The sequence below is a fragment of the Patella vulgata genome, chromosome 3 (assembly GCF_932274485.2).
Source record: "Patella vulgata chromosome 3, xgPatVulg1.2, whole genome shotgun sequence".
NCBI classification, from domain to species: Eukaryota; Metazoa; Mollusca; class Gastropoda; family Patellidae; genus Patella; species Patella vulgata.
Window position 1 is genome coordinate 34,729,156 of NC_065881.2, and position 19,775 is coordinate 34,748,930.

Genomic DNA, 19,775 nt, shown 5'->3' on the forward strand with positions numbered 1-19,775 from the left:
ACCCTGAAAACATCACTGACGAAGCCATAGAAGTCCGGCCTCCAACAGACTGGATCCGGCCTTTCGAATCCCGGCCGAAATACGTTTATATTAACGGCTTCAAACACATATTAAAGGTCAGAAATAAGCAATTTATCACAAAACCAGTAGAAGAAGATCCTCCAGCCCTGTCGAGCCCATCAACGAATCCCACCAACATAAAATCAAATGAGGAAGAAGAAACAGCCGCTGCAACAGTAAAAATTTGAACCATACTCTCAAATTATAATTTTTCTTATTATCTTAATAATTATTCATAATCTTTTAATCACTATTTTATATTACATTTGTACATAGTTAAATTAAACAATCCTTCTTTTTTAACAATCCTAATTTTAACAATCCTATTTTTAAAGATCCTGCATTGTACATATAATAAATTTAAAAATCCTGTGACGTCACCACCTTTATTATATATAAGGCGTCACAGGATCATTATAATTTCAATCTTGATAAAGGGTACCACACCCGAAACGTTGATTTATTAAACGATCCTCTACTTCTACAAGTCTGTTGTGGTTATCTGTTGAGCGGGGATTCTTTAATTCTATTCTCTACTCCGGCCCGCCGGTATCATTTTTTGATCCAGCTACCACACAGATGTACCAGCCTGTCCAGCTATAATAACTCTCTAAGGGAGTGTTGCCGTACCCTTTTCCTGTTTTCCAAAAACAATAATAATTAAAAATATAGCCAAGGAATGTAATTATTAGAACCTCTACCCAACTCTGAAAATTGTAGCCAATCAGCAACGACCCCATTAAACATGGCGGTGGATACAATATTTTCTTGTGGTATTGAGATCTATCAACGAAGACGGGCTTGTTTTTGTTCTATATACAAAGAGACTTTATATAAAATGAATACAATTCATAGAAATTTACATACAATGCCATAATTTGTGCTTTAAGGTCTATGAAAGCCCAATATTGATATATCTATTTTTTAGCATGGACCACAGACATCCACACGTGTTAATTTTACTTATAACTTACATTGTTACAAGGCACATGGTCTTACACAGATGTAGTTTGAGCTTGCACTATCTTGTACGTATTAAATCTAAAGTAAAAGGACGAATTCGTATCTAAATAAATGATTATTTTGTCTGTTCCTTATTAGGGAAATGATTTTGATGTCATTTACATAGTGTATCCCATTGCTTTCTATCATAAATTTAAACAACTAGTAATTTCTTAATTCTGGTTCAGTGTTGTGTTTAAAGCAAGAAATGAAAACATTTATTAGGGCTACCCAGCATTTAAATTATAGGGTCTATTCGACTACCTGCAAGCTTAAACATTTGATACATGTAAATGCTGATATTAATGTGATCTTGTTATACCACAATAAATACATAAGATAGGTTGCCAGGCAACGAAACATACGCCCACAGCAACTAAATCGTCCGGGCAGTCCACAAGGGTTGTCGCATATTTTTACTTTTTTGGGTAATGAAACATTTATAATACACTAAAATCTGATTAAGAGCAACAACTCACGAAGTAATTATCAGAAAACTATTAGAATTTGTTTGGTTTTTATTATAAAGTTGTACCCCATGCTAATGTTTTGTATGCAAAGCTTTTAATATCATGGATTTAACTGTTCAAGTCATAAACATTCATTGAAAATCAATATACTTGTTCGTCTCAAGATCTTAAACTCTGTGTATCAATCTGAAGTCAATCGGATGATAACTTTAGCCTTTAGAGCGTCACAAGATTTTGCAAAGAGATCAAGGGCCATAACTTTGGCAGTAATTATCGGAAATCGTTGAAAATCAATAGGAATCTTCGTCTCATGACCTCAAACACTGTGTATAAATTTAAACTCAATCGGATATTAACTTTAGCCTGTAGAGCATCCACAAGATTTTTTGAAGTAATCAAGGGCCATAACTCTGGCAGTAATTATCAGAAATCGCTGAAAACCAATAGGCTTCATCATCTTATGACCTTAAACATTGTGTATAAATTTAATGTCAATCGGATATTAACTTTGGCCTTTAGAGCATCCACAAGATTTTTCAAAGTGATCAAGGGCCATAACTCTGGCAGTAATTATCGGAAATCGTTGAAAATCAATAGGTTTCTTCGTCTCATGACCTTAAACATTGTGTATAAATTTAAAGTCAATCGGATATTAACTTTGGCCTTTAGAGCATCCACAAGATTTTTTGAAGTAATCAAGGGCCATAACTCGGGCAGTAATTATCAGAAATCGCTGAAAACCATTAGGCTTCATCATCTTATGACCTTAAACACTGTGTATAAATTTAATGTCAATCGGATGTTAACTTTCGCCTCTAGAGCATCCACAAGATTTTTTGAAGAGATCAAGGGCCATAACTCTGGCAGTAATTATCAGAAATCGTTGAAAATCAATAGGTGTCTTCGTCTCATGACCTTAAACATTGTGTATAAATTTAAAGTCAATCGGATATTAACTTTGGCCTTTAGAGCATCCACAAGATTTTTTGAAGTGATCAAGGGCCATAACTCTGGCAGTAATTATCGGAAATCGCTGAAAATCAATAGGCTTCTTCGTCTCAAGACCTTAAACACTGTGTATAAATTTAAAGTCAATCAGATATTAACTTTAGCCTCTAGAGCATCCACAAGCATTTAGATGATTTTTGGTGATTTTAAACAATTTTTACGAATTATTAAACAGAGATTTGATATTGAATGAATGTGAAAGAAATTAGTGCTAAATACACTAGATTAAGTAATACCCAGGTTGCAGTGTAAGTCAGCACAACAGGGGGTTGGGAATTTGGATGCTGTGAACTAAATAACTTGAATAAACCATGTAATATGATAATTTCTTTAGTTACAGATCATCTAAACACCTTTTTCCTTACACAAAACACAGTTTTTGAAAACATTACTCGGCAGACTGAAGGGGGGTGCATACCCACCTTTTTCAAGCAAAGGGGTGTAAGTGTACACCCCAATGGCCGAAACTCTGCCTTTAACTTAACAGTAAGCTAACTTATTTCACAAAAGGATATGGAATTAATTCGTCTGAATCTACCAATACAAGTTCATCTGTAGCATCTTCTAAATTTTGTACCTCTTTCTACAACACAATCAAATTAGATTAGATATAGTTAAACAATGCAGTATTTCAAGATCAAATGTGTTCAAGTTTGGTAATTCCGAGGCACATTTTGCATCCCTGTGTTGATTATAAAGTAAGGCAGTACACCTTCTCTAAATTTATTTATGTGCAAAGTTACATTAAAATGAATTAAAAGCCAACAGTAAGGCTGATGTCCTCCCAGTGAAACTATACTATTCAAAAAAAGTAGGGGATATTTGATTTTTAAGTGTTATTAAAGTCACCTAATGAAACTGACGAAGAAACAAATGACAAAATGAAATGAAGTTCACATTCATCGATTTATTCCAAATGATCGTTAGACTAAGTAAGGCACAGACTGACCATTATAAGGGTAAAATGATATCCGGGGTCAAACAGCAAAGTTACCACAGCATCACAACCAAGTCAGTAACGGGTAAATCCTCCTCTGTTTGCCAAACAAGCATTGATCCGACGTGGCATACTCCTAATGAGACGTCTAAGGTCATTTTGGTCCAGATTGTCCCATTCCTGTTGCAACGCAGCAGCAAGTTCTTGGACATTGGCAGGACGTTGTTGACGTTGACGTAACCTCTGTCCAAGCATGTCCCAGACATGCTCGATGGGGGAGAGGTCGGGACTCAGTGCTGGCCAAGGTAATGTGGTGATGTTCTGTTGTTGGAGGTAACCTGTAACGATCCTGGCCCTGTGACATCTTGCATTGTCATCCTGGAAGATGAAACGGCGGCCATGACGTCGTGCGAACGGCACAACATGGACTGCCAAGATGTTGTCCCGGTAGTACTGGCCTGTAACACGCCCTGCAACAACATGTAAAGCCGTTCTTCCAGCAACAGTGATGCCTCCCCACACCATAACAGAACCACCCCCAAATCGATCATGTCTGATGACGTTAACGTCTTGGAAGCGCTCGTTTCGACGACGCCACACCCTCCTACGTCTGTCCAAAAAATCAACAGTGAACCTTGACTCATCTGAAAACATCACATTGCCACAATGACTGTAACATTCAAAGTCAGAGTCGTGCAAATCTTGGGTTGGACCCCCATGATGATCCCAAGCATCACCTGCATTCCATGCGGTAGCTATTGGTGCGTTTGGGCGTCACATGTAACTGGAAATGTTTCTTCTGTTAGGTTCTATAGTGACTTTTTTCGTAGTCATTTGCATATTTTAGTATTATGCCCCCAAAATCAAATATCCCCTACTTTTTTTGAATAGTATATATACAAAATAGTCCGGGAGCCCAGTGAGATTTAATCAAAATATTGAGTCCAAAAGGTTTGAGGTTTACAACTCATATTTTTTACAGCTAGTTACACATTTACTAATTAATGACAAGTGTATAATTTCTAATCACTTTCTATATATCGTCGATCGGGAGTCAAAACCGCATAACTCGGCTTTTTGCGATTTTCGTGTTTTTGCTTAAATCGACAATTCCCGCAGTGATACATACTGCCTAAAAAACTTGTACGTCTACACCAATAAAATTTGGCGTAAAAGTCACATGAGCAAAACCTTGTATTTCGATTGGTTAGAACTGATGCGCGCCAAAACCACGTACCTTGCATTCGACCACGTGTTAGCCTGAGGAAGCCTTAGACGACGTCCAAATAGAGTTAAATGGTGTATTTTGGTAAGTTTTATTACTATATGCTTGATATTTTAAACATAAACTAAGATATATATTACTTCTGGTGTGATATGAATTGGTTTTCGAATTAAACTTTTCCCCTAATTTGTTTAATGAGGACAATTGTGTCAGATTTTGGAATTTTCAAATTTGGCATATTGTATGACTGACAGAAGTAAATTGTGTCTTATAGAATGTGTTATATGAGAACAATCTAATAGAAAATGCTTTGACAACGTCCTATTTTGAGTCTGAATCAGAGTTACGTGTTTTTGCATTCTCCTAATTTGTTTTAATTATATCGACTTACGTGGTTTTGCACATATCCCTCGACAAGTCAAATGAAAGAATGAATGAAAGAAAATGGGTTTAACGTCCTACTTTTTGTTCCAACACGGCTAATAAAGACGGGCATACGACATGCAATGTGCTACGGGGGAAATTTTGCCCGGACATCAATAGAATTCCAACTGTAAATGGTTCTTTTACGTGCACACCAATCTATAAACGAGGCCTCTGTTTTTCGTCCCATCCTAACGACTAGACCATCGAACCCCAGGCCTCTTACTTAGTGAGACAGAGCCTTACTCACTGACCCACCTTGGCTGCGGTAAATCAAATGAAAGAATAGATTATAACAATTGACATCATATTTTTTTTTTAATTTCTGAATCACAATGATCTCAAATAAATTCAGCAACTGGACATTTACCAGAGGCGGAGCATGTGTCCGAATGGCTCTACAACAGGCTAGTACAACCAAAGAACCATCTGCCCCGAATTTTCAACCACAGAGTAGGACATCTAATCTTTATTCGTCGGCCAGCGATCCTAATCCTTTGACAAGTAAACGTCGCTGTTTTACTATCAATCATAGTCCGAATAACTCTGGTGATTCTGAAGATATATCTGATGCTGAAGACCCGGAATGGGTTCCAGAAGCCAAATCATCGAAATGGACCCTCCCATTCGAAACAATCCCTGCGCAATCACCAAGTATTGAAATGACCTGTTTAGAAAACGCTTCTGATCTTGATTCCTCTACTGACAACGATCCAGTTGTCCCGAATGAAAATCCCATGAATGTGTACAATTCAAGTACAAAACTTAGCCAAAGACGAATAAATTATTTAGCAAGGATGCAGGGTCAGTTGTATAAGAAAACCACAGAGGGAAAACACACTTATTCTATGGTCAAACAACCCAAGGCTATTTACCTCGAGGTTGTAAACCATCCTGCAAAAAGAACAAGCAGACCCGGTGTGATGAATTCACAGACAAAGACCGACAGATTATTTCTGATGGTGTTTGGAAAATGGATTGCAACCAAAAAAGAGTTTTTATTTCCAGTAATGTTGACTCTGATAAACCTGCAGAAAGAACGACAATGGCAGAACAGTCCAGAAGAAAACGAACCCTCACATACCATCTCAAAAGAGAAGATAACCGAATTCGTATTTGCAAATCTATGCTCCTATCAACAACTGGAATTGGAGAATGGCAGTTGCTACAGTGGACTCGAGAATCTTCATCTCAAACCTCATCTTTGCTACAAACCACCCCCAATAGAAAACACGAGAAGAATGCAATTAACCGACAGTTTGTAAAGGACTTTATAGGAGATCTTCCAAAATTGCCTTCTCACTACTGCAGGTCATCTACATTTAGATTATACTTGCAACCAGTTATGCCATCATTTGCCAAATTATATGAGCGGTATATTGAGTATTGTGCCGATAAAAGTGTCGCCAGTGTTTCCATAAGAGTATTTAAAGAGGTCATAGATGAAGAAAAAGTTTCGATCTTCCATCCTCAAAAGGATCAGTGTGATGTTTGTTGTGGCCATGACACTGGTAATGTCACTGAAGAAGTATATTTAGAGCATATTGAAAAGAAGACACAAGCCAGAGAAGAAAAGATTAGAGATAAGGAAAGAGCTGTTCAGAATGAGTGTAAAGTGATCACGTTAGATTTACAGGCAGTTTTGTTAGCTCAATCTTTACAAGCAAGTTCAATGTACTATAAAACAAAACTTGCATGCCATAATTATACAATTTATGATCTGGCATCTGGAAATGTATATTGCTATTTTTGGCACGAGGGAGAAGGGGGTCTGGAAGCAAATCATTTTGCATTGTGCCTCTTTGATTATATTAACAATATTATTGACTCTGCCGGTGAACGACTTAGCATTTATAGTTACGGGTGTATGAACCAAACAAAAATTGCATATTAGCCAACACGCTCCTCTATATTGCGATTTCTAGAGGTATAATCATATATCAGAAAATACTTGAAAAGGGCTACGCACAGATGGAGTGTGACTCCATCCACTCTACGATTGAAAGAACCATCCGTCGCAAACCAATTTATGTTCCAGCTGATTATGTTGATGCCATCAAACGAGCCAGACCATAGTCAAATATCTAGATCATACGTTTTTCAGCGATTTTTCCAATTTGAATTACTACAAGTCAATTCGACCCGGGATGAACGTTGGGGATAAAAATGTAGCAGACTTGCGCGTTCTTAAATATACACCAGACGGGACAATTCAGTTTAAAACAAAGTATTCCGACGAGTTCGAGTCCTTGCCATCACCGCGCAAGTATAGGAAGTCACAAAGTACCAGTGCTATTTTACAAATACAACCATTTTACACATCCTGTCTATAGATCAAAGCTTCAAAGTTAAACATTTGTCAGAACTTAAAGCTGTTATGCCCCGCGATTATCATGGATTTTACGATAGTCTAAAACATGACTAAACAAAACGTTGTCAATTACATGATTGCGTTATTTCACTGGTCGGTAGATAAGAAATATTATTTCGAATAAGCTACAAGTTAAGTTATAAAGCATAATAATATAATTATCTTGGTTGATTTACAATGTCATGTGTACCATTTGTTCTGAATGAAATAAAGATGATTTAATTGTGCTATCTATCTTGACACACCAGAGAGCTAACTGTTAAGGGTTCTTTAACGTGCACGCCAATTTGTACACTGGGCCTCAGTTAATCGTCCCATCAGAACGACTATACACTGTCACTTGCCAGGCCAACATGTACACAACATTCGGTTTTTCGACCCTCCCGAAAGACTACACATATCCTTACCAGGAACTTTGTCGTGTTCCACTGAAAGGGGAAAATAATACACTGGAAAATCCTGTGGTTGTTTCTCGGCCAACACAGGAATCGAACCCTGGACTTCCTGGTTAGTGATCATGCGCCTTACACATTGTATGTATATAGTTCTGCATTAGGTAAAACCTTGTAGCTCGACAACCACTTGAAAATCGTAACTCAAAATCTCGTAAGTCTGAAACTAGGCAAGATATCACACCTTAGCAGAAACTCAGCTTACAGTTTTATCCGATGTGCCAATTAGATCATCCATGCCGATGCTTGTTGTATAATTAATATTTTTAATGAAATTGTACAGTTTTTTGTCTCTCCTGAAAACTTGACAATTTTGATTTACGTGGTTTTGACTCCCAGTCGATGATATACTAAACATTAGTTTAGAATACTGACCAGATATATGATTTAATGACAAGATAGGCTGTGATTTAGCAGTGATAGAATACATAACTCTTTTTTATTAAAAAGGATATTTTAATACTGGATAACATATTTACACAAGTCATTGTGGTTAGATATAATAACGTCTATATACAGCTGGTCCTACTAGGTCTCAGAAGACCCAATTCCCGGGGTCCGAGGGCAGACCATCTCTGAGGTCTCGGAAGACCTCTAGGTCTCCCCAGGTCTGCCTCACTTCCTAATTCTCAACTAGGCTTTTTATATTGCGGAGCAATATCTGTCGCGTCAGCTAGGCACGCCATAGTTAATAGAATTAGTAATCAGAACAATGAAAAGTAATTATTAAGAATCACACATCTTAGCTCAAGACAAAAGGTGTCAATACGTGTTAAGCCTAAATCTTATATCATATAGACACTCTGAGTATACAAGTTACAATCCATTACATCTTACATAATACTATGTCAATACCCCACACCTGCCATAGATTAAATTTTACAATTAATCCGTCACTTAATATATGTCCAAAATGAGTTACAAATAAAATATGAATTCAGAATACAATATTAAAATTTAGATCCCAAATGATATTGTATTACATAGCCCCGAAAATCGTTTCATCTCGTCCCAGCAAATTCCGGGTGAAAATCTGACGCTTTGTTACATAAGTAAAACAATAGGCCGTCTATGTCGCATACATTTCTTTTCCGATGCATTGCACAATACGGCTTGCACTCGAATTACGCCAATCAGAAACCATAAAAGCAAAGATTGTCATAGGGTCACAATTCAATAGCCATAAATAGACCAGGGAATACCTTTTACGAGACAGAACACGTGGACTTGTTTACATTTGTCAGAGAGAATTTCTCTGCAAATATGCCCGGATTACTGGATAATACCACCTGTTAAATGTTGCATTGACACGGTGAAGACGACTAACCCATGATCTGTGGCATAAATATGGCCAATAATAGAAAAATATCCCAATGATTGAATGAATCTGTTATTTTCTGGAAACAAGTATTTTTTCAAAACTATTTCAGTGAAACAATATCCAAGAGAAATATATACTTAATACAGATGAAAACGATTTTGGCATGATTCAAATAATGTTAAGAAAAAACAAAAATAATTATACCATGTGATCTGAACGATAAGATTAATAATAATTCACCTTCATCAATTATTCTATTTTTTTTAAAAAAGAAAACAATAAGACTTATTATAAGAGAGAGAGAAATGGGGTTTAACTTCCACTCGACACAAACTAGGTAATTTCAGGACTAACACATGGTTCAATTCTATTCCAATAATTCGCTTGCGCGTAGTTGTCTTTAGCAGTGGGAGGAAACCTGAGGAAACCTGAGGACCCAGAGAAAACCCATGAGGTTGGACAGGCGACCCTTCTCCTTGTCACGTACAACCGTGGAATCTAAACCACGCTAGTGGACTCAATGACAGACCTTATGATACCCATTCGGCTACCCAACCCCTCTATAAGATAGGTTAAAATATGTACATTTATTTAAAGAAAGAAATAAAAAAAAAAATAAACAAATGCTATTATATAAATTTCCTTGTACACATCAATACCATACAAGTGTATTAATACTGGAGAACGGTTTCTAATGCGCTGTTCAGGTTCTTATATTCACTGTTCTGCTCCTATACATGGGTGATTCTTCCAAAAGTGGGAACACCAGTGTCCTTCCAAAAACTGGCAATTTATAGATATAATAATTTAATATTATAAATCTTTTTTTTTTTCAGAAGTTGACTTTGATATATTTTAAACATAATTTTAATAAAATTTCCAACATTCATTATATTTCCATACAAGTGTATTAATACTGGAGAACGGTTTCTAATGTGCTGTTCAGGTTCTTATATTCACTGTTCTGCTCCTATACATGGGTGATTCTTCCAAAAGTGGGAACACCAGTGTCCTTCCAGAAACTGGAAATTTATAGGTATAATAATTTAATATTATAAATCTTTTTTTTTTCAGAAGTTGACTTTGATATATTTTAAACATAATTTTAATAAAATTTCCAACATTCATTATATTTTTTCTATAGTTCTATCACAACGGCAGCACCTAGATACCCACTTTTCCAATGTAAAATGTAAAAGTGTTCTGAATATAAACTGTGATTCCGTGAAAATTGGAGACTCAATTGTTGGACCGACACCCAGTGTTCGCAACCTTGGAGTCATGTTCGACTCATCATTAAATATGCAGTCTCATACTTTGTCGGTATGTAAAGCCTGTTATTTCAACCTATATAAGATCGGTGGAATTCGACCATATCTGAATGTTGAAACTTGTAAAATGCTAGTAAACTCTCTTATAACCTCATGTTTAGATTATTGTAACTCTCTATTAGTTGGCCTAGTTTCCTGCTACAACACTATACCCTTTAAAACTTATACAAAATAAAGCAGCAAGAATTGTGTCATTAACCCCATCACGCTACCCTATTACCCCAGTTCTAAAGCAGCTTCACTGGCTCCCTATTCCCTTTAGGATTGATTTTAAAGTTCTCTGTCTCACTTATTTATCTTTACATTGTCCAGGATCGCCAGTCTACATGGCTCGAAATGTTCGCCTGTCTACTTGTCGCCGACAGGCGAATTTTTCGTCTGACAGGTAGCAAATAAAACTACCTGTCGGAAGCGACAGGTGGACTAAATTTCACTTGATGTTCAGTAAATTGACCACAATACTCACGTCCACGTCACGTACATTTAATTATTTGTTTCTAAATGCAAGAATTAAGCATGGAAATACCGTGAAAAGCCGCAATGTGCACTGTTTACATTTCGCTCTGTCGTAGGCTACAGTTACTCACACAGTTTGGAAGAAGACAATTTTATATCAATGAATTTCACATTATCTACGCTTGTTTTCATCTGCTTGACACTAGTTTATAGCATTATGGAGTATTATATCTAAATAAATTAAAACGCACCCCCCAAGTCACCTGAAATAATTCTACCGTAATGACACCACAGTAAATATAGTAGTGGTTGTAATGGAAATGCACACGGCTCGTTGCTTGGTGTATTTAATCATTTAAAAAGTTTTAAACAATTTCCATAAATAAAGGCTATCAATAATTTATAAGACAATTTGACAAAATCAAAAAATCAGGTCGGAAAAATATTTTATATATAAATATAGTTTGTAGCGTAAATATAGTCCAGATATGTGAGAATGGAATTCCAGGTGGCGTTATCTGTCCTTCGCACGCGGTAGATGTAAATAGGGCGCCATGCACAGGTGTGATTTGTGTTTTGATATTCAATTTATTACGAATATTTTAAAATCTGAATTCTACAACTCAACGGTGAAGTATTCGATTTAGTACGGAAGTGTGGTACCATGATACTTTGCGGAATTCACTTGGATACGGATGATAGAATTGTACGAATCTTCGAGTCGCTGAGCCAAAGCAGATTCGCCGACTTTCAAGAACTTTTAGGTAATCCGATGTCGAAGAAATAAAAAGGTTTCATATTACGATATTTATATAGAGCAGTGTTCGCAAAGACCTAACCCCGTGCGTGTGTACCTACATGTATGGATATGTTTGATGTGATTAGTCTTTAAGTTTGATAATTGAGAGTGAAAGGTTATTTACTGAAGCGACAGGTATGAAGAAAAGCTACCTTTGATATTTTATCAAAGTACGAACCCTCACGCCAACTACGTTCAGTAAACCAACATCTCAACATTCCAAAATCCAAATCTCTTTTTAGTGAACGTTCTTTCTGGTGGCAGCTCCTAAACGTTGGAATGATATGTCCATCACCACAAAAACTAGCCCAACTTTCAGTATTTTTAAAAAGAATCTTAGCCCCTTAACTGCGTAGTTTTTAAAACGTTAACTACCCCCTATTGCGTAATTAATTTGACCGAAAAACGTCATTTTTGACCTTTTCATTCCTGAATACAAAATTTGGTAGTCTGAAACCAAATTAAAACTAACGGTAAATAGAGTTGTCTCCCTTCAATTAGATTTCCTCGACCAGGCGTAATATAACGTCTTACACATGCTGCGATTGTGTTCGAAGAATAGGTTGGGGAAAATACCTCCAGGACGTTATATACTATTCAAAAAAAGTAGGGGATATTTGATTTTGGGGGCATAATACTAAAATATGCAAATGACTACGAAAAAAGTCACTATAGAACCTAACAGAAGAAACATTTCCAGTTACATGTGACGCCCAAACGCACCAATAGCTACCGCATGGAATGCAGGTGATGCTTGGGATCATCATGGGGGTCCAACCCAAGATTTGCACGACTCTGACTTTGAATGTTACAGTCATTGTGGCATTGAATTCCAGGGTGGAAACATCAGTTTAATTGTTTTAGTGACCAGAAAACAAATTTTGATATGCGTCGGCTTACCCAAAATGAAAGGTTACGTGCCCTTGGCATGCTACAGATCGGCAAAACACAGGCGGTTGTGGCGCGGACGATGAATGTTTCTCAGTCTGTCATAAGCAGGCTATGGTCCAGATACCGTGATACACAATCTGTACAGGACAGACCACGCTCAGGTCGACCAAGGGCGACAACTCAAGCCCAGGATCGATTTATCCGTACCTTGGCCTTGAGAAATCGTGTCATCACAGCAAATCAGATCAGCGCTCGTCTTCAAACAGACTCTGGTGTGAGAGTGAGATGCCAGACGATTCGGAATCGACTGCATAGGGGTCACCTTCGCGCCCGACATCCTCGCGTGATCCCTTGTTTGAGAGATCATCACATTCAGGCAAGACGTCGTTGGTGTAGGGATCGTCAACACTGGGATAATCGACGCTGGAGCAATGTGATGTTTTCAGATGAGTCAAGGTTCACTGTTGATTTTTTGGACAGACGTAGGAGGGTGTGGCGTCGTCGAAACGAGCACTTCCAAGACGTTAACGTCATCAGACATGATCGATTTGGGGGTGGTTCTGTTATGGTGTGGGGAGGCATCACTGTTGCTGGAAGAACGGCTTTACATGTTGTTGCAGGGCGTGTTACAGGCCAGTACTACCGGGACAACATCTTGGCAGTCCATGTTGTGCCATTCGCACGACGTCATGGCCGCCGTTTCATCTTCCAGGATGACAACGCAAGATGTCACAGGGCCAGGATCGTTACAGGTTACCTCCAACAACAGAACATCACCACATTACCTTGGCCAGCACTGAGTCCCGACCTCTCCCCCATCGAGAATGTCTGGGACATGCTTGGACAGAGGTTACGTCAACGTCAACAACGTCCTGCCAATGTCCAAGAACTTGCTGCTGCGTTGCAACAGGAATGGGACAATCTGGACCAAAATGACCTTAGACGTCTTATTAGGAGTATGCCACGTCGGATCAATGCTTGTTTGGCAAACAGAGGAGGATTTACCCGTTACTGACTTGGTTGTGATGCTGTGGTAACTTTGCTGTTTGACCCCGGGTATCATTTTACCCTTATAATGGTCAGTCTGTGCCTTACTTAGTCCAACAATCATTTGGAATAAATCGATGAATGTGAACTTCATTTCATTTTGTCATTTGTTTCTTCGTCAGTTTCATTAGGTGACTTTAATAACACTTAATAATCAAATAGCCCCTACTTTTTTTGAATAGTATACCAGCGGCTGCCCGGCAGGATACGCCTACATTTTTGAGAGATGGACAGAGAACAAGCTAAAAAGAAAGTGATTTTTCCAACAATCAAGGGCCATAATTCATGAAGTTACAATTCGATATGCGCAAATATCGAAAGGAAACAAGATCTTTGGGTTATAAACATGCATTTCAAGTTTCATCAAAATCGGATTAAAATTGTAACCACTAAAGGGTCCACAACCTTGATTTACCCTATTTTTACACTATTCGTGTACAAACGGCGGCCATTTTGTCTGGCAATTTTGGTCCAATTTTCCCCAAATTCGAACTCAACCTTCCTTAGGGTGTAACGGTGATATACTAATACGTTTTTTTTAAATCGGATAAAAATCATGACCTATATAGGGTCCACAAGCTAAAAACATGATTTTTCGTATAATCAGGGGCCATAATTCAGGAAGTTACGATCCGATATGCGACAATATCGAAAGGCACCAAGAACTTTAGGTTACAAACATGCATTTCAAGTTTCATCAAAATCGAATTAAAATTGTGACCCATACAGGGTCCACAACCTTGATTTACCCTATTTTCACGAAATTTGAACTCAACCTTCCTTAGGGTGTAACGGTGATATAATAATACGGTTTTTTAAATCAGATAAAAATTATGAACTCTATAGGGTCCACAAGATAAAAACATGATTTTTCGTACAATCAGGGGCCATAATTCAGGAAGTTACGGTCTGATATGCACGAATATCTAAAGGAACTGAGATCTTTGAGTTATAAACTTACATGTTAAGTTTCAACAAAACCGGATAAAAATTGTGACCTCTATAGGGTCCACAAGCTAAAAACGTGATTTTTCGTACAAACAGGGGCCATAATCCATGAAGTTTCGATCCGATACATGCCAATATCGAAAGCAGCCAAGATCTTTTGGGGATAAACCTATATTTCAAGTTTTGTCAAAATCGGACAAGAATTGTGACCTGTAGAGAGTCCACAAACAAATTGTGGACAGACAGACGTCCGGACGGACAGGGGCGACGACAATATACGTCCACATGAAAATGTGGGCTTATAAAAATTGCCGCGATTGAAGAATCATTATACATTATTGTATTCAAAATGTATGAACGTCCTGCAAAGCGTGCCCGAACAGATTAGACATTAGATGTAAGCGGTAACTTATAGACTTATAGCAGATTTCGAGAAAGTTCCACGACCTGCGCAGAAGGAATTAGCCGTTAAGTATTCAATTGGCCGAGCTACAGTGTCAGACAAATTAAAGCGTAAAGATGAATTTAAACAGAAATTTGCCGATAATTTAAACTGCAGTATGAAACAATTTTACACCAACTCAAAATTGCATTGTTATTGTTAATTATTTAATGTAATAAAATTTTGAAAGTACAGAAAGGTTTATCATTTTTAAAGGGAATAGCATTCTGGTGATTCGAAGCTACAACATAAAAATACTTCCGGTTTTCGAAGTTACAGGATTTCCGGTTTTGGAGAAAGCTCGGTATTCCGACACGCTGTGTGATCCGAAATATTGTAACAATCCCGTATGATGTCGGATGTGAAAGAGTCCACTGTATACTAAAAAACAGAATGGATTCTTTGTAATTTGGAAGAGAGAATGGCTTATAATGATAGCAGTTAGCCCGTATTTATAAAAGGAATGGCTGATAATTTTTGTCAATTGAAAAACTGTCATTCAAAATGGTTGAGAATTGTGTAAAGTGTAGTAGGGCAGTGAAGAAAAACCAACAGGCAATGGCATGTAGCAAGTGTGATCAGTGGATAAGCTGATTTACATTCAATTGTTTCCGTTTTGACTCTAATTTCAAATCAGCTATGTCCAGCGAAATACGGCATTCGAGTCTCAACCGAATGCCAATTTCTAGCGTCTGGTTATTCCAGTCTATTGCTCATGCTCTCCAGATAAGATATGGCGTCACCGTTTGACATGAGTTGTGCAATATGTCTAGCCTCGTTCTTTCTGGTCATGTGTTACAAATGACTCTGAAACACTATGCTACACGATTCGTGTACCAATGGTAAAGTGTTTATATTGTCTTAAATATTGGATATCAGAAGCCTACCCTTTCCCGGTAAGATCACAACATCAATGTTGATTTGATTGACAAATAATTTGTGTTTTCAACGTGTAAGACTTTGGATGATATTGAGAGAGAGAGAGAGAGAAATGGGGTTTAACGTCCACTAGACACAAACTAGGTCATTTCGGGACTAACATATGGTATAATTTTATTTCAATAATTCACTTGCGCATAGGGGTCTTTAGCAGTGGGAGGAAACCGGAGGACCCGGAGAAAACCCACGAGGTTGGACAGGCGACCCTACTCCTTGTCACGTACAGTCGGGGATTCGAAACCACGCCAGTCGACTCAATGACAGACTTTATGATACAGCGCGCGCACGCTAACCATTCACCATCCAACCCCCCTGTTGTAATTGGTAATTGTGATATATTTTCATCTTATTCTGCTCGTAATATTGGCGCTATCTTTGATAGTTTTATGCTTATGGGAGCTCAAGTAAATAATATTTGTAAATTGTGCTATTTTAATATTAGAAATATAGGTAAAGTACGTAAATGTGTAACTGTAGAGGCCACTAAGTCACTTGTTAATTCTCTAGTCACTTCTCGATTAGATAACTTTAATTCACTTTTAGTTGGTTTACCTTTAAAGCTTATAGATAAATTACAAAAAGTACAGAATACTGCAGCTAGACTTGTTACTTTAACTAAGAAATGTGACCACATAACTCCTGTTTTATATAATTTACACTGGTTACCTGTTAAATATCGAATTGATTTTAAGATTTTATTACTTACTTTTAAATGTTTAAATAATTTAGCTCCTGTTTACCTCTCAGATCTTTTAGAACTTTATACACCTGGCCGAACATTACGTACATCAGATAAACTACTTTTAAAGCCCAAAACTGTTCAACTAGTCTCCTATGGTCAGCGCTCTTTTAGTTATCAAGCACCTGTTTTATGGAATAATCTACCATTTAGTTTAAGATGTTGTACATCTCTGTATTCTTTTTAAAAAAACAACTTAAAACACATTTATTTAATCAGGCTTTTAACTGACTCTGTATACAATCGTTAACATGCCCATAATCTTGTTTTTTATGTGTGATTTACATTGTCACTTTGTAAAGTGCCCCTGAACATGTTATATGAAAGGGTGCACTATAAATATGCTGTAATAATAATAATAATAATATTGAGTTAGAGACTTAGCTACTTTAAGTCATGCATTCTGTTTCTTAGTGTTACGTATGAAACGTTTGCAAGAAAATTGTGGATGGACATTGAATTTTAACTCCCATTAAATTTGGGAGGGTTAAGGGGAGTGATCCCAGTTAATTTTAATTACGGTCACTAATTAGTGACCTTTGACACCTTTGAACCAGTCTGAAGCAAGGTTTGTTCAACTTTTGTCACTCATAAATGATATTTTTGGTTTCATGACTTGGTTAGCTAGCTTTTAGGCTTCGTTTCAGATATGGACTCTAAAATTTAATTACGGTCACTAATTAGTGCTAATTAATTAAGCTCTACATTAGAACAACATTTTATGCTTTTAAGTCATGCATTCTGTTTCTTAATGTTAAGTATGAAACGTTTGCAAGAAAATTGTGGATGGAGATAATCACATTGAATTTTAACTCCCATTAAATTTGGGAGGGTTAAGGGGAGTGATCCCAGTTATATTCACAGTTTACAAAAATAAGACCTGCCTTTCTAAAATGATTAGAGGTAAAATATGTGTTGTACACCTCAACCTTTTTGGCTTAATATTTTGATTAAATCTCACTGGGCTCCAGGGTTAAAAAGTTCCACAACTCTCACTCACTTAGAATTTAGAGTCAAATATATCGTGCCCCTAAGCATTCACCAATCAAATTGCTAAAGGCCCGGTCCCACTGCACTTACGGATGCAAAGAGGATGTAAAACGGGGGGAAAAAACGTGCCCTCCGTTTGAAAACAACATGCATCTGCTGTATACTCATTGCATACGTGTTTCATACGCTCTATCCATCGAGGATCCGTTCACTTTGATTTCATACGCGCAAAAAGTTTTGAGCTGCACAAAACCTTTATAACGGATGAACTTTCTGTTGTGTACGATGTAAATGCGCGACATATACGAGCACCAAACGTTCCATGTCCTTTATCATCCGTTAAACGTCCACTACTATATCCTCTCTGCATCCGCTGGGCATCCTCGCAACTCACATCCGCTCCAGCTGAAAACGGAAAGAGGAAGGAAAGATAAGGTACATGGAACGTCTATACATCGTTAGTAGGACGGAAATAGAAAGGATGTAAGCGTATGCATCTCGTATATAAAGTTTTCAAAACGGACAAAGCGTTTGTATCTGGGATGTATCTGGTATATTGAAGGATGTCTGGAGTTTGCCTAACCCCTTCGGAGCTGTCATCCACTTCCATCCGCTAGGCTTCCGATGAACATCCATTTAACTTCCCCGCTACATACTTCCCACATTTGTTCTTTTCCGTTCTGTTTTCGCAAATTTTCCTCAATTTTGTCCATTTCTGGAGCGGATGAAAACGGATGGAGCCACCCCCGAAAGTTTGCTTGTCCGCTGTGTCCTTTTTGCATACGTTTTGTGTCCATCGGCCACTGGGACCGGGCCTTTACATCTGCTGAGCCTTAGCAGAAAATGCTAATCACTGAACCTTATAAATATCGACACCAAGCTTGAACATTCTACCTAAATTAAAAGCAGAGTTATTGTGTTTCACAACTCTCAATCAATGAGAATCAAAGTTAGTGTGCTCCAAACAAAGTCTTGATCTAATTGCTTATCACTCAGCAGAAAATGTTCATTGTGTTGATATTATTAGTCAAGGTATTGATGTAATGAAAGTATACATTCAGTTTCATCACTCTAGTCTAACTTAGTTATTGTTTCCCATGGAATAGACTAATCAAACTGCTTATCTCTGCTTGGTCTAAGCAGAAAATGCTTATCTTCAAATCCCATCAAGGCATTCACCTAATGAACACCTACATCCTGTTTAAACATTTTAGCTCAATTAGAAGGAGAGTTATTATGACCCAAAAAGTGTGACAGACAGATGGACGGACTATTCCATTTTAATGTATAGTCTGCTGCTTTCCTCAAAAGACAGGGGACAATAAACTAAATGTAAAGAAGAAACCTTTTTTGCAACAAGTTCTTCCTTAATATCTTGTAATCTGGCATTGTGTCTAGCAAATCTATTTATTTTTTGTTGATCTTCAAATGTCACCTGAACATCATTTTCCTGAAAAAACAAGAAACAAATTATACTATATAATATTTCTAAGATCAGACTGTATGACAGATTACCCAAAAGTCTACCCAGCATCTAATAAAACTTGTTTTCCATTTTAGTTCATTAGTCCATTGGTCAACACATTTAAACATGATTAAATTAACCAGTGATTGCCAGGCAAGATACGCCTATATTTTGCAAGAGGTGGATAGAGAACAAGCTAAAACAAAAATGTGACTTTTCATAAAATCAGGGGCCATAATCCATAAAGTTAAGGTTTGAAATGCGCGAATATCAAAAGGAACTGTGATCTTTGGGATTTAAGTTTCATGAAAATCGGACATAAATTCTGACCTATAGAGGCTCCACAGCCTCATTTTACATATTTTTACATAATTTGCATACAAGGAACAGTCATTTTGTCGGGCAGTTTCGTATCTGCTTTCCCGAAATTTGAACTCAACCTTCATTATAGTGTAACGG

General features: G+C 37.4%; 1 long non-coding RNA gene across 1 annotated transcript in view; it reads right to left on the reverse strand.

The window, feature by feature from the left end:
• Positions 1 to 3,050: 3,050 nt before the first annotated feature.
• Positions 3,051 to 19,775, reverse strand: part of LOC126816730 (uncharacterized) — a 63,172-nt gene continuing 46,447 nt past the window's right edge. Inside the window, exons 2-3 of the long non-coding RNA XR_007678528.2 lie at positions 19,197 to 19,301; positions 3,051 to 3,123 (exon numbers count right to left, since the gene is read on the reverse strand). This is a non-coding gene — a long non-coding RNA (uncharacterized LOC126816730). The remainder of the gene's footprint in view (positions 3,124 to 19,196; positions 19,302 to 19,775) is intronic.